The 15350-nt window shown below is 38.7% G+C and overlaps 1 protein-coding gene across 3 annotated transcripts in view; it reads left to right on the top strand.

Annotated features, from left to right (window-relative positions):
• Positions 1 to 15350, top strand: part of POU2F1 (POU class 2 homeobox 1) — a 121923-nt gene that overhangs the window by 13305 nt on the left and 93268 nt on the right. The window contains exon 2 of one of the 3 annotated variants that reach the window (XM_075169816.1): positions 14555 to 14614. The exons of the other annotated variants lie outside the window; for them this stretch is intronic. The gene's annotated coding sequence lies outside the window, so the exon portion shown is untranslated. The remainder of the gene's footprint in view (positions 1 to 14554; positions 14615 to 15350) is intronic. 3 annotated transcript variants of the gene reach the window in all.

The raw sequence follows: 15350 nt of genomic DNA, 5'->3' as shown, positions 1-15350 counted from the left end.
AGGAAACTTCCTGCCCATCAGCCTTCGGAAATGGTCCGCTGTTTTCTGCGCTCTGAGCACTTCCATTTATCACTGGGTTGTGCACCTCCATTTCACAGGTAGCACAGCTGACTGTTCAGTGCATACTCTTACCCTGTCCTCCACTGCTTTCTGATAGTCAAAGAGAAGTGTTTAGCATTTTTCCTATATTTTTAAAGTGATATGACTTCCAAATTTAGCCCCAGTAAAAATGCCAATAAAAACATTGAGTTTAACTAGCCTGCATTTCTTTCGTTGACATAACTGTGTGTCTGTTTAGAGCTGGCTTATTGGCTTAACTCAAAGGTTGCCTGAGACTTCTGGGCCATCTGACTTTACATTATCAGTGAACAGCGCAAAGTGTGTTTAAGTGATATGCCGGCTATTTTTTGTAAGGCTTTTGTTGGCCGCAGCAAGTAAAAGGTTCTTCACCTTTGGCTTAGTTTGACAAAAGTAGTTTCTCTATATAGGTAGGGCCTAAGTATGTTGTTGTAAGTGTGCTGAAAGCCTTTCTAATAACAGGAGAAAATGTAGGATGTGCTGATTTCTTCCTGTGGCTTACTGCTGCAGCGATCATTTGCATTAAATTGTATTGAGCATATATCCATTTAGGTGAGGTTAGAATTAAATGACCTCTTCACATTTTTCTTCCTCTGAAGAAAGATGGAGACTTGAAAAGAACCCACTAGCATGGATGTCATGGACAAGTGTGTAAGGAAGATGAAAAACGTAACAGGAAAATCAAAGTTGCAGTTGACTTTCTGCAGAAAAGAAAAAATATCCTGTGTAGCCTGTCATTTATGATAAGCATATCATGGAAGTTGAAATCTGGCACGCTGCAACTGGAGTTAAGAATATGTGATAGATGTTTTTGTTAATGAGCTACTAACAGGGAGCAAACTGCAAAATACTGTGGCAGGTACTGTTCCCATTACCTCAATGCAGAGGACCTGTGCTTGAAGATTTGCTGGTTTATGTTGGTAACAGCTGTGCTTAGAATTAGTAGCTTTTTTCTTTAATCAACATAAATGTGCTATTGATGGAGTAGCTTGTGTTAAATTCTCTAAATACTTTTTCAAAACTGTAAACATTTTTATCTTACTGTAATGCCTGTGCACGTGGAGGATTTTACTAATTCAAGAGTACTGTTATGATTTGATTGCTAAAGCTTTTGGTCTTTAGACTAGGTTTATATGATCCTCAGAGTAGCCTTTTGTAATTTAGGTGGGTTTTTTTGTTTCTGTTTATTTCTGAAACATTAAGGTTTTTCTAAACTTGCAGGTTTTCAAGATGTGATTGGACAGGGTGCTGGAGAATCTCATCTAGGCTCCCTTTCCCACAGAATGTTGGACCAGGTGATCTTTCGAGGTCTCTTCCAGCCTGGGCTAGTCCAGAATTCTAGGATTAAGCTGTTGGAAGGAATAAAGCTTTCTTAATGGCAAACTGACATAACTGTACATGAAAAATTGCTAACTCAAAACTCCTAAGTTTTTAGTCACATGGAGATTAGATCATTCAGTTCCCAGCAGTGTTTGTATGAATGAGTGTTGCATTTAGAAATAGTATTATGGCAGTTAATCCCAGACTGAATATATATGGAATTTAAAGCTCTGGACTGCAGGTGTCTTGGCAATGCAAATTCTTCTGAAGAAGTGAAAGGGGAGTGTAGAAGTTTTTTGGAATGCCTAGGAGAAGTGATCACCTCTGCAAAACTTAAGTGTGTGAAAACGAAAGGAAACTTGGAATGGAAAAAGCAAAAATAAGTTTTACTCTGTGAGTCCCTTATTCTCTTCTGTGAATGGATAGGCATATGGCCTATCTGCAGTATATAGATCAGAAAGGAACCTGCTGCGCTTTCTTCAGACTTAACATTTAAGACAATGGGATTATGGGGGGATATGTGGGAGGGAAGCAACAATAAAAAACCACTCCCACCCCAACTGTTTTCTTTTAGAATTATTAAACGAAACACCCTAAACTTTCAGTGCTCTCTTTTATTCCACGCCAAATTATTCTATGAGAGCCAGTTATGTTCTTGCCCGCTGGGACTCAGAAAATAAATAAGCTAATTGGAATTGCCTCAGTTAGTGTTACTGCTTCTACTTAAAAATACAGCATAAAAACAAGGTAGTACATTAGTGCCTAGTTCACATTACAGGCTTCTACATGCTTTGTTTATCCAGAGAGACTAGCACCTATCTTGTAAGTTATTACCAATACTGGTGGTTCATGAAAGAATGGCAATATTGGTGGAAGTATGGCAAAATAATTAGCTTGCATTTCATGATACAGTGGCAGATAGTGGCTTGAGTTTGTGTTTGTTCAGGGGCTAAGGCTAATGGTTGTGTTTTGGTACTTTTTTGGCTGCAGCTTTGAAGACCTTTTCTCCAGGTCAGCACCTTCAACAGAATTTCAGTGAAAAGAGTTAAAATGCTTGGATGGGTCACTTTGCAGGGCCTACTTCACAGCCCAGAACCAAATCTGGTTCAGAATCGGAGTGTGTGAAAGAGGAGTTAACAGAAGAAAGTGGAGGCTTGAAGGGCTGCTTGCTACTGTAGAAAGGTTAGGAGGCTGGAAAAACCAGGGAGGTGTTTCAGGGACAGTACCTGGTGAAAAGCTGAGCTTTTAAACTTGGTCCTTCTGACCTATTAACCTGTCAACGGGTTCATCTGTCATCATTCTGAATATCAGGTGACCTAATCCACCAGTCCTTTGCTGCTTCCAGTCTGCTGGAGAAGGCTATGAACAGCATCACAGGTAGAGAGACACCTCTTTAGATGTGTCCTATCCTCTAGTAAAAACTCTGTCTTTAGAGGACAGGGTTTTACTGGCTTCATAAGTTGCTATGTCTCTTGCAAAGACCTATATAGCAAATTCTATATATCACCTTTCAAAGCAGTAAGGGTTTGAAATTTAATGTTTTGAAAGCAATCAGGAGAATCTGCATCAGTACAGGGGGGCTGGCCTTAATAAGCATGCATTAAAATTGTTATAGATGAGCTTTGGAGAAAACATACTGCATTAATTGGGAGCCGTGTGGAAAACCTCCATGACAAATTTGTACATGGAGATGGGTGATTCCCCCCCACACCTAGGCCCACGATTGGGAGTGCTGTGGGATGCCAGGGTGACATGGTTACCTTGCCAAAAGCAGGCTGCCTGGCTCCCTTTTTCTGCAGCTCTGATCCAGATTACCCAGCAGTCCTTGTGCTTTGCTATGATCAAATGATACAGCCCTCACGGAAAAATGTGCTACTCAAAGCTCTGTGTGGCTCCTGTAGCCAACTTGATCTATACAATGGGAAATAGGAAAGCCGCCTTTATCTGATTAAACAGCCGACTTTGGCATGAAATCTCCTTTTTAATATCAACTTGCTGGAGGAGCTACGACAATAAAAATGCCTTTTTTTTTTCCTCTTGTTGGGAAAGCAAAAAAATTGACACTTCCTCGTTTCGTCTATTACTGCCAGAGCGTTCTCTGACATTCTTTGAGTTTAATCATCAGATGTGGTACCCTGGTTGTACTTAAACACGTAACTCTTCAACTCACTATAGCTGCCAGCATCCGTGCTACATGGTTTTTTCATAGTGACCTCAACTATTGTTTCTTCTTGCTTGCTATGTTGGCATTAAATGAATTGATAATAAAATGAATCATGTTTCAACAGTAATCGTTAAATTACAGACATCGAATCATCGGTTTGGGAAATTACTGTGCCTACTTTAATAGGGAAACATTACCTTGCACACAGAAATCTAGAAATATGGTATATTTTCTTTAAAAAATGGGGATTCTTTTTCAGCAGTTCCTTGATAAAGAACTTCCCGGTCCTTCTTTTGGCACTAAGTTGTGATTTTACTGAAACAGAAACATACCATTAGTGGTTGAAGTACTGTGTTACCATGTATATTATTTTGTCCCAAAGCACAGTAGAAGATACTGTACTTAGGGCACAAATTTGAAGAAACAAACTGTCCTAATATTCCACTTGAATAGAAAGATGAAGGTTTGCTATAGCCCTTTTGGAATTTTCAAGGCTGTTATGTAAATGGTGTTAGGATAAGCACCTTTCTGAGTCTTGAATTTCTCTTTAAAAACAAATGTAAATTTTGGGAAATAACTTTCCCATTAACACACACGAATTAAAAAAAAGTAAAATATATACATGGTTAACAAAAAAAAAGTTTGATAAAGTTGTCTGTATAAATAAAAAAAAATAGAAGCTGGTTAACTGTCTCTCCCCCCGCCCCCCTCCCCTCCCCCCAAGAGCTTTATGAACGTATCCCTAACTAATTTGAACCTACTGAGGCTCCCTCTGCAGTCAGTGTAGGTGGTGACTCAGGTGGTCAAGTTTGACTTTTGTTCCAAACAGTAGGCATGAAGCAGTGCTCCTTGTTTATCTAGATTACCGTGCATAATAAGCACGTCTTGATGAACTTTCAAAGATAAGTCTATATTCTGTATTATTGTAAATGAAAACCACTGGTGATAGCTTTGCATAAGATGGCCCCATTTAATATTAGGTGATCCAATTTTTTAAAACACTGCATTTGCAGCAAAATGTGGGCTGCCTCTCTAGTAAATGGAGAGAAGGAAGGGTTCATTTAAGTAACCTAACAACAGCTTTTATGATTAAACTTGTTGGTTTCTGGTTTTGCTTTCTCTAGATAATTTTGGGTTTGGGGGCTTGGGAAAGGAGGTATTTTTACACTTTTGTTTTGTTTTGTTTTGTTTTGCTTAAGATTCTCTCCTTGCTTACCAAACATATACATGCTTACTTCTGTTGAAGTGCTATGGTGGAGAAAAGATTTGGGGGAAAGGAAGAGGAAGCACAAAGGGAGGGGAATAAGCCATCAAAAAGTGTTTGGGGAAAGATATAGCAGGAGAAGAACAGCTCTGTAGGAAAAGAATACTCTGCATGTTCTTTATAAGTAGCGCATCATATGGGTCAACTTCACATCTATGTCTATGGTGTAGTAAATAGAGAGAGATATTTGTCTGGTTGTAATTGCAAAGTATTGTTGGAGTAAACGCTTCTTGAGAGGAAAGTCACAAACTGTGAAGAAGAAATCTTAGGATCAGTGGACTTACTCTTTTCTTATTCAGTTATCTATTAATGCATGTAATTAAAGAAGACCAATTGGAGTAAGTGCCGTGTTCAAGTAATGCAACCTCAAGATTTTAGGCAGAGATGGGCATTTCATCTGGCTCCCCAAATTTGTGTTGTTTGCATTGGCTTCTGCTTCTCAGATAGCATTGATTGAGTAGAAAAAAATGATGATGTTTACCATAAACACTGTCTTTCATATGTAGACAGCAACAATTAATTATAGGGTGGGGATAATAAACATGAAAGATTGATATCTAGTCAGACTGGAGAAAAGTATCCTTGAAATGTTCTCTTTAAAGTTCTCCACAGCCCTTACGGCAGAGATAAACAGCACTTATTGGGCTCTGAGAGGATCACAAGGTGCTGTATGTGATTTCTAGGGATGATTTCAGTTCTGAGAGCTTGTAGAACATTGTGCGTGTGACACTTCTTTTTCAAGATAAAGGAATTCCCTTTACCATCATATTTCACTAAATGCGTATACATTATAATAGTTTTGTTCTTTGATCCAGAATGAAATTAAAATCTAGAGACTATACAACTCAACTAATTGAGCTCAGTTGGTGGGTTTGTATTTTAATTTGTGCAGTGTCTATCACAAGGAGAAGACATACAGATTTTGTAGGAAGAATGTGGATGTCTGATATTTTCTGTTCCAGAACCTTTGCTTGAGAAGCCGTATTAGATTTACTTCCTTTTTATATTTAAAAAAGATATCCTGAACACTTGACTGTTTAAATACTAGTATAATGTGCCACTGCAGAGGCGTTTTCCTTTCATATTGCTTTCATTCAATAAGATGCGCATTTTTTTTCTTTATAAATGAACTCATATTCAGTAGTGCAATTGATGAATTCTCCTCCTCTTTTCTTCCTGCTGTAACACTGGCAAGCAGTTCAGTTCATCCAGGTGTCAGTGCTTTTAGTTGTGTGATCAGAATTTTCTAATGAGGGGAGGAAACTGTAAGAACTGGTTTGAAATCACTTTTCAAGTTCCAAAAAGAAAAAAAGAAAGCAAAGCCATCTTAAAATTAACAGCTGGAGTATTTTATTCTTTATGGCCTTTCAGAAGGGAAAGAATAGAGATGGATTTTTTTTTTTTTTGCTTGTATGAGTGAAACCTTACACAGCTTTCCTCCCATTTTTTTCTCATGTTCACACCTCATCTTTATCACAGAAATGTAATTCCTCTTCTGATGACTTTCCTCTGAGGTTTGTCCTCTGTGACGCAAACTGAGTTTGGTTGACACAATCTCTGATTCTGTTCAGTTTTGCTCTTTCCCCCGCCCCCATGTTTCATCATATTTTTGGTTAATTAATTTTAATGATCTTTTTAGAGAAACTCTTTCTTTCCATTTTTTTTTTCCTGAAGCCCGAGTAAATTGAATGCAAAAATAAAGCCATGCCAAGTGGTTGCAGGGTGCTTGGGACAGAGTAGTGCCTGCACAAGGGCACTCCAGCCCACCTTGTGAGTAAAAAGCTTGAGTGAGATATGTATTGCTAGACTTCAATTATTTCTTTTGGCATTTGGGGGCTGGGGGTGGGGCTGATCACATTTAAATAATAATTTGAATATTTTGGTGTGGGCTCCTTCTTTTCTGTGCAAATGTTTCTACCAGGAGTGTCAGTAAATTTTTTTTTTTCTTTCCCCTCTTTCTCCTGCCCCAAACCCACAAGACAGAAATGAAAGTCCTTAACCATCCAGGCTTTGCAGGATCATAGATGAAAAACTATGTATCTGAAGTGACTGGCTCCTGACCTTGCTCATTGGTCGGAAGAGCCATTGATTCTTTCACCTATGATCTTGAGTGGAACAGTGGTAAATGAGCATACCTGGATAAATTCTTCGCTTGAAATACATTGTTTTCTCTAAAAAGTACTAGGCGAGCTTGTTTCCAGCTACAGGATACTTGTATCCCATTTCGAGTGACTTGACTTTGTAGGCTTTAATGGGGTCCACTTGGACAACACTGGGATATAGCGCTTCTGCTAGGCAACTTTGATTTTTATGTCGTGAGTCATTGAGTGGTTAAGGTAAATGATGGCCTTCGTGTATATCGGGTTTTTTTCCCTGAAAACAGTATTTTTGATGCCTTTGAGCAGCAGCATTGATGTGTGTTCTACATATAACTGAGTAAAGAGAGTTTTGAAATGGGAATTGAGACAGGAAGCTGTATAATACCTGGTGTCACTTCTAGACACACAAAAGTTCTTCAGACACAGGTTGGTTAGATAAGGATAGATGGTAGTGTTACAGAGACTCAAGCACAGGAAAAAAACCATGCTAGCCAGACTGCTTGTAGCATTGATGTTTCCAGTGAGCAGAAACAAATGTTTGGCATACAAAGTCTTGAGTGACTGTTTGACTTGAGAAGGTAGTCCAAGTTTACAGTAATAAAAGCCTATTTTGTATTTATAGTGTTCTAGCAAGGAAGTTTTTTGCCCTTAGAAAGTCTCTGTAGGAATAGAGAGTCTGTAAATGCATTACAAGCTGGGATTGTAAACTAGCAGCACAGTGCAAAGCTGCAGTTGAGTGCCAGAATTTACATTTGTAGTAGAAACAGATTTTGTATGCCTTTGCTGCAAAATGGGGCATTCTGATATTTAAAACAGTAATTCCGAAACACCCTTCCCTGGGTTTTCAGATGATGGCAGTTAAATCACCTTTAAATTGAGTAGCAATTCAGAGGTACTCCCTACCTTCCTGAAGTCTCAAATGTGAAGCTAATACTGGAAGAATGCGCTCTGCTTGTTAGAGGAGTCTTATCAGTATGACATGCTTTAATTCAAGGTAAAACTGAATGGACAAATATTGAGAAATGATTCGGCACTTCCTAACTTCCTGAGAATCCAGCTGTTGGTTTCATTTCAGAATGGGGAACTTGTCATTATAAAACTTAGACAGCTTTGGCTTCCTTCAGCACTATGAAATGAACAGGTCTAATCCAGCAACAATATTAAGTACACAGTTACTCCTCACCTGAGAGGAGAATGTATTTTACCTATAATATCTCAGATTCATTTAATGATATCGTGACAGTAACAGAGGGTCTAGGAATGCTATTATAATTCATTAATAGTTAAAAACTTATTTTTGCATGTAGATCTTGGGGAACAGCATGTCTGTTCATCAGGATTCTGGTGAAACTTGAAGATCTCTATGAATGAAAGAATAAAAGCTGGTATGGGGATGAATAGGGATAGTTAAAGATTCCTTTGTAGCACTGAACAAGAGTACTAGCCATGAAAAGAGGCTGGATGTTAGCTTTTCCAAATCAGAAGTTTGGTGTGCTTGTGGAAATTTGCTGAAAGCCGAAAAATTCAGTCTTTCAAAGGGGCATAATAAACTAACCGTCTTGGCATTGTCTTTCTGCTTTCCAAGTCAGAGGCTTCCAGGTCTCTGAGCTTTGATCTTGGAGCCAACAACAGAGAGGCACTGCCTATGGCAGGAGCATTGCAACTTTTGGCGTCTAACCATCATCACCAAATTTTAATTTTATTGTTGTTTAGGGATTCTTTTCTCAACTGAAATTCCTTGAGGGGGTTTGTTCCATAAGTATTAGCAGATTTTCTCCTTTTTCCTTGAACAAAATTCCGCCCTGAGGTGTTGCTGTTTCTTCCCTACGTTAAGGTTGCATGCGTTTACTTTGCTCATATTCAGCTAAAGATATTTCATATACATAATGTACTCACTATTTAAGGTTTTGGATATTGTAAGTGAGATAGGGTATAAGAAAACCAGTTCAATGGAATAAATACCACACTGTTAACTGGGATGCAAAGAAATAAGATACAGAATATCTATTAAAAGAAATGGTTTGCAATATTGTTTTGGCAACAAATTTGTGTGTTGACAGAGCAAGGGAAGCTTTGAGATGCTAGGTTCCATAGCAAAGCAAAACATAAAATGAAATAAAATCCTTAAAATAAGGGTTGATTACCAAGTAAAATATTAGTATGCTGGTTTTAAATATGTCAATGTGAATAAATTCAGAGAACTGCGGTTAGGACTTCAGAGATTTCCACTGGCTTATACTGCCTCCAAATGGTATCTTAAGCAAGTTTCCTAGCTTACAGGTTCCTCAGTTTCTCAAGCTGTAGGGTTTTGATTTGCTTTCACTTCTTTCAAGCCAAAAAAACCCCCAAACAACAAAAAAACAAATAAGCAAACAAACCACCCCAAAACCCCAAATAATCAGAAACTTCCCTGCCTTGTTGGGTGCTTGAGTTTTTAATGTTTGGGGTGTATTTTGTGATCGTTAGATAAAATATACTGAATTAATTTTTCCCTTCTTCCCCTAATATTTCAATCAAGTGTTGCTTGAGTAAGTAATCCCTACTGTTGTCCCACTGATAAAAGATGCTTCTGACTGGGTATGGCTCAATGCGTAAAGGTATGTTCCTTTACTCTTCCTGGCCAAGAAATTGCAAGTGTCTTGAATTTAATTTTTAGATTCAGCTTTTTTTTTTCCTGACTCCCCAGTGGTCTTTATATTATTCAATATACAACTTGTAGTTTTCACAGAGCGTTATTCAAGCTACAGTAACCCTTTGCAGCCATTGGCTTTTATTGCACTGTCTGTTCAGGCTTCGGTCTTCTGATTGCTGTCAAGTATCTGCATTGTGCTATTCGGTTAGCTTTGGATAGTTCTCTTGGATATTCTGGAGCTCACTAACACTTAAAGATCACAGATGTAGTAATCCAGCACTGATGACAGGAATCTTTTTGTTTTGAATTCTCAAAAATAAGCATTAGTAAGAATAGAAAAGTATGGCTACCAAGAAAGCTTTGGCTCCGTTTATGTCAGCTTCCTGAAAAAGAAATGCCATACAGATAGAAAAGCTATTGTAGCAGAATGCTTTTCTGACTGAATTAATAGTGAATGCTCTTAAAAGCATCCTTCGTTATTAACGCAAATCAGTTACTAATACATGGGGACAGCCAATAGTGCATTGCAAAAGGTAAGCAATTGTTAGAAGGACTTAAGGAATGCTCTTCCTAGGTGGCATTTGTAAACTGCCTGGTAGGAGCTGCTGCTTTTGTGAAGCAATAATTGTGTATCTGTGATATCTTAATCAGTTGCTGTTAAAATGAAGGTGATGTCAAATGTTCGCTATTGCCATTTCAGTGTAGTAAAATAATATTGAATAAATTGAGAGGAAATGAGTCAGTCTTTATGTAAATACCCATTAGTGCACGATGCACAAAGCCTTGTCATGAGGGAAGTTGTTCCCTCTACTCTAGTTTCCTTTGAGTCTCCCAGCTTCTCTAAAATAAGCATGAAGGGTGTTTTTAGTTGCTGTGGAAGTTGTGTCATGACAAGACAAGAGGTAGACTCTTCTGGTAGAGTAATTTTAAAGGAGGTATCAGGGAGATAGTGTTCTTCCAGTACAAAAAATAGAATGTGTTGTTATCAAGACGTGGTAAAACAATATATAGTTTTTATAGCACCATTTAACTGAAGTTTTTGGATTACACTGAAGCCATAAGTCTCAAGGCTACTGTTTTCATAAGCTTCATCTGACTATTTGGGATAAGGATATGGTTCCTTGTTTTTCTGCCTTATCAGATTTGGGAAGCTTACGGAAACTCCTCAGCAGAGTTTGAGACTACTTGACAAGTTGTACTCTGTGTGGACCAAGCCTCACCTTACTTGGGGTACAGAGGTGCTATCTAATACTATGTTTGTGTAAGCCGTAGTGTATCTCTATCATTCAAACAATAGCTTCTCTTTTTCCAATAGCAGAAGCTGCTGTGAGAGAAGGATGGGGAGGCAAAAAAAAAAAAAAAAGGCAGGGTTTACACCTCACAAAGCTGGAGGTGGGTGGCATTGTTGGCTTAGGGAGAACTGAACATGAGCTGGCAGGGTGCCCAGGTGGCCAAGAAGGCCAACGGCATCCTGGCCTGTATCAGAAATAGTGTGGCCAGCAGGAGCAGGGAGGTGATCGTGCCCCTGTACTCGGCACTGGTGAGGCCGCACCTCAAATACTGTGTTCAGTTTTGGGCCCCTCACTACAAGAAGGACATGGAGGTGCTGGAGCGTGTCCAGAGGAGGGCAACGAAGCTGGTGAAGGGCCTGGAGCACAAGCCTTATGAGGAGCAGCTGAGGGAACTGGGGTTGTTTAGTCTGGAGGAGGCTGAGGGGAGACCTTATCGCTCTCTACAACTACCTGAAAGGAGGTTGTAGCGAGGTGGGTGTTGGTCTCTTCTCCCAAGTAACCAGCGATAGGACGAGAGGAAATGGCCTCAAGTTGCGCCAAGGGAGGTTTAGACTGGACATTAGGAGAAATTTCTTTACTGAAAGAGTGGTCAGGCCTTGGAAGAGGCTGCCCAGGGAAGTGGTTGAGTCACTATCCCTGGAGGTATTTAAAAGACGTGTAGATGTGGCGCTTATGGACATGGTTTAGTGGGCATGGTGGTGTTGGGTTGACGGTTGGACTCGATGATCTGAGAAGTCTTTTCCAACCTTAATGATTCTGATTCTATGAACTGATACAGCAACTGCCCTGTGTACTTCTACTTTCTTAGTGTCAGTAGCAAGTCTATCTCTGGATAAGAATATGCATATAAGAAAAGCTGTGCTGCCTAGGCAGCATGTCCTTTTTTAAGAGACATTCTTACCTTATGGAAAAAGTTGCAAAGATGGGAATAGCCATTGACAACTTTTTCGACCACACTGTTTGTATATTGACTTTTTAACTGACAAATCTTGGAGGAAGAAATAACTAAACTGGCTTAATATTGCTGCAGAATCTCATGATCATTCAGGACTTGCTAATTAACAAAGGGCCAGAAAATGGAATCAGGTAGAGCAAGTGTAAGTATGCTTCTGTTCAACTGCAAAAAAGGGCAGATTATATCCTCCAAATCTGCCTCCATGGAACATACGGTTTTATAAAAGTATAGTGACAGTGGGTGGAAAAGACATGCATATATGCCATGTATCAGGTAAACTCAGTTTGACACAGGCACGTATATAAATATCTGGGGGTAATAAAGGTAAGCAGTGATAGTATTTGTCATGTTACAGGGTCTTGTACCAACCAAGTTGAGGGTTTTGTATTTTGGAATTTGATGAAGATGTCACTACTTTTCTTTCTCTTGATGGTCTTTTTTTTGAGGATGAGTTTTATCTATATTATGGCTCCTGTAAGCATGCTGGCTTTTAAATCCTGCAGAAATGTTACCTCTACTGCAGTTTCATGTTACAGGTTATCTGATATCTGGCCCCTGCTGAAGGGGATCCCCTTGCCTTTGACTGTTAGTTTTTATACCTTTCCTCTGCAAGTGTTTTGTTTTGTAATCAAACAATTAAAATATAGCTGGTTTAATTTTCTGATTGAGTGGAAATCTATCCCTCTTTTCAGGGTTGATTTTCCTCCATATTAGCTAGGGGAACCTATTCCCCTGATGCCACATAGTAACTATCTGACAGAGGAAAGCAGTGGGAGCATTTGCTCTTTGGGGAAATCTTGTCCCTTCACATCACCTCCATGCAGCTAACTCGCAGCCTGGCTTATCTGTTTTGGGAAACTGTGGCACCAGTGTGATGCCCTTAGTTCTGTGGTGATTTTTTTTTTTTTTTTCAAACTCACACAAGTGTGGGTTGCTGCTGAACAGGGAGGATCTTGTGTTTCCATGCCCATCCAGTATTCCTTTTATTTGTACTGGCCACCCACCACCAAGCTTCTGCTAGATTGATTCTTGCTGCCACTTGCTAGGCAAGTGCAGTGGTAAGGTCAAGTGTACAGACATCAGGAGAGGATGGAGAGTCAAGAACTTTGCGTAATAACCGGTATTTACTTCAGTTTATAACAGTGCTGTTTCTGGTCTGCTTGAGGTTCTCTCTGAAGAAGCAATCTGATATTAGTAAAGTGTCTTTGGAATGAAGAAATGTTTTGCCTGATTGCTTCCAGTTCTGGTTTGATTTTGTAGTTTTGTTTTTTCTACAGATACCAGTAGGAAGCCTAGAGTTCATACTCATTCTTCTTTTTGGGGCTGTGGTTTGATTAGGAAAGAATATCAGACAAGTAAAAAGAGGATGAGAATGTGGAGGGATGATGATGATTATGATGATTATTACTAGGTTGGGGTTTTTTACATCTTACCGTGGGTCTAGTATAGCCCTGAAATCTGATGTATCTTAAAGTAAAATAAAGTCAGAGCAATTACCTGTTTTTGGTAACATGGCAACATTTCTGGAGACATTCTCTGAAGTATTCCCGGTGGGAATGGACAATTAAGGTAAGTAAGTAGTCTAAGATAGAATACATAATCTACATAGTGACTTCTAGAATAGAAAGCCTCTAAGTAGACAGGTGGTTGCTGTGCACATCACAGGAGAAGGAAGACTGTATGAAAGCTATTTATACAATATACATATTCCCTGTCTGAAAGCTAAGTGATCATATGTCTGGAAGCTGCGCTAACAAAATAAACAGATGAGATTTCTTTTTAACTTTAAAATAATACAACTGCTGCCTCCAGTCAGTGTCATCATGAATGACTTCTCTTCTGTCATCTGTACGCTGGATTAATGCAGTATATTTTATTTGGGTTGCTTTATAAAATATTTCTCAATAACAGGTTCAAGTGTGGTATATGACTATACTCTGCTTGTTGCCACAAATATTAAGTGATAGCTGCACTCGAGAAGTGTCTTTTCTTCAGAAGTTGTGCTTAACCCTTTGTTCTCCAGTGTGTATGTGATAAAATGACTCAGGACCAGTCTACTGAAGAGTGGTTTGACTCTTCTGTCAGTGAATACCATCATGATAGGTATTGGTTGTCTAGTATTTGGTATTTTCTGTCCATATACTTGAAATGTTCTGTTGTGTAAAGCTAGTTTTTCATCCTTCTTTTGGCTGAGAATTGTCAGAAGTTGGTTGTTGAAACTATTAGGTGTAAGCCAGGAGAAAGGTTTTATACAAATTGAAACTCTTATTGCAGGAAAAAATTAATTTTTAACTTTGTTTCTTAAGTAGTGGTCTGTCTTTGTTTCCAGTTCCCTGATTAACTTTCTAATCTTTTGGTTGATTTCGACCAATTTGACAGAAAGGCAGATGTATTTAGAAATTTTTCTGTGAGCTCCATGAAACTGAGCTGGGGAGGAGGGGGATCCTAGGAATGCTCTGAGAAGAAGACAGTAAGATCGACTCATGTTATAGGCATTGAAGAGTTAACATAAATAAATCCATCCTCAAAAATGTCCCAAACATAAGAAAAGCTTTGGTCAAACATAATATATGAAAACTTAGCAGACAAGACAGTGTTCACAGAATGGCATATTTAAGATGGTCAAAACTCTGGGTTTTGGCAGAATAAAAGTAATTTTAACATGTTTTTGTGTGGTTTTTTTAAAATATATTAGAATTCTCAGAAACAGCCAGAAGTCTTTGTAGTCATTAATATATTTGCTTTGCCAGCTGTAGGAGCTTAAATGCTGTCCAGCATCACCAGATACTTGTGACTGCAGTTCTCTTCAGGTATGTGTGAGATTTTTGGGTGGCAAAGGTAAATTTCCTCTTGCAAAGAAACAAGTGTGGGGGCAAACAAGTTCCAAGAGAAGGCAGCAGAATCTTTGGATTCTTCTACTCTTACCCAAAGTTACGTTAGTAATGGTCTCAGATATTTTACATTTGTATAATTAGTACATCAGAAGTACTCCAGGTGTCTGCTTTATATGGCTGTAACACTGTCAGTATTCAAAGTGTTTATAAATTTAATACTCAAAGACAGTCCTGGTGCACAAAACAGATAGAATTTTTATCTTCAATTACTTAAATTGCTCTGTAAGCTCTTCTATCTTTTTTGCTTATACTCAGTATCTATAATCTGAAATGCATTCAGTCTAGCGTGTAAAGTTGATGTTATAGGTACAGGTTCTGTAATTCTCTCCAGTGAAATTCCCCCATTTAAAAAAAAACCCAAGCCATAATTATTTCAGAAAAACACAGTTCTTAATCATAGAAAGCAAACTTGTGATAAAGAAGCATTTCTACCAATTTTATTTCATGGTGTTTCCCAGGTTACCTTACAGGTAGCATAATAGGGTATAAATATGCTGCCAATGTGAGACAGAAACCTCTCTATAAAGTACAATGACAGCTAAACTCTGCTATGTCAATGGCTGCACTGGCAATCTGCTCGAGACTTATTTGCTTGTCAGTTTATAAGCATGCATTTTTTTATACTTTGCATAGTCTAATTGTGCCTTTGGAC

This window comes from Calonectris borealis, chromosome 1 (genome assembly GCF_964195595.1).
Source record: "Calonectris borealis chromosome 1, bCalBor7.hap1.2, whole genome shotgun sequence".
Lineage (NCBI taxonomy): Eukaryota > Metazoa > Chordata > Aves > Procellariiformes > Procellariidae > Calonectris > Calonectris borealis.
Note: the sequence above shows the minus strand (reverse complement) of the source record. Positions and strands in the feature narration are given on the sequence as shown.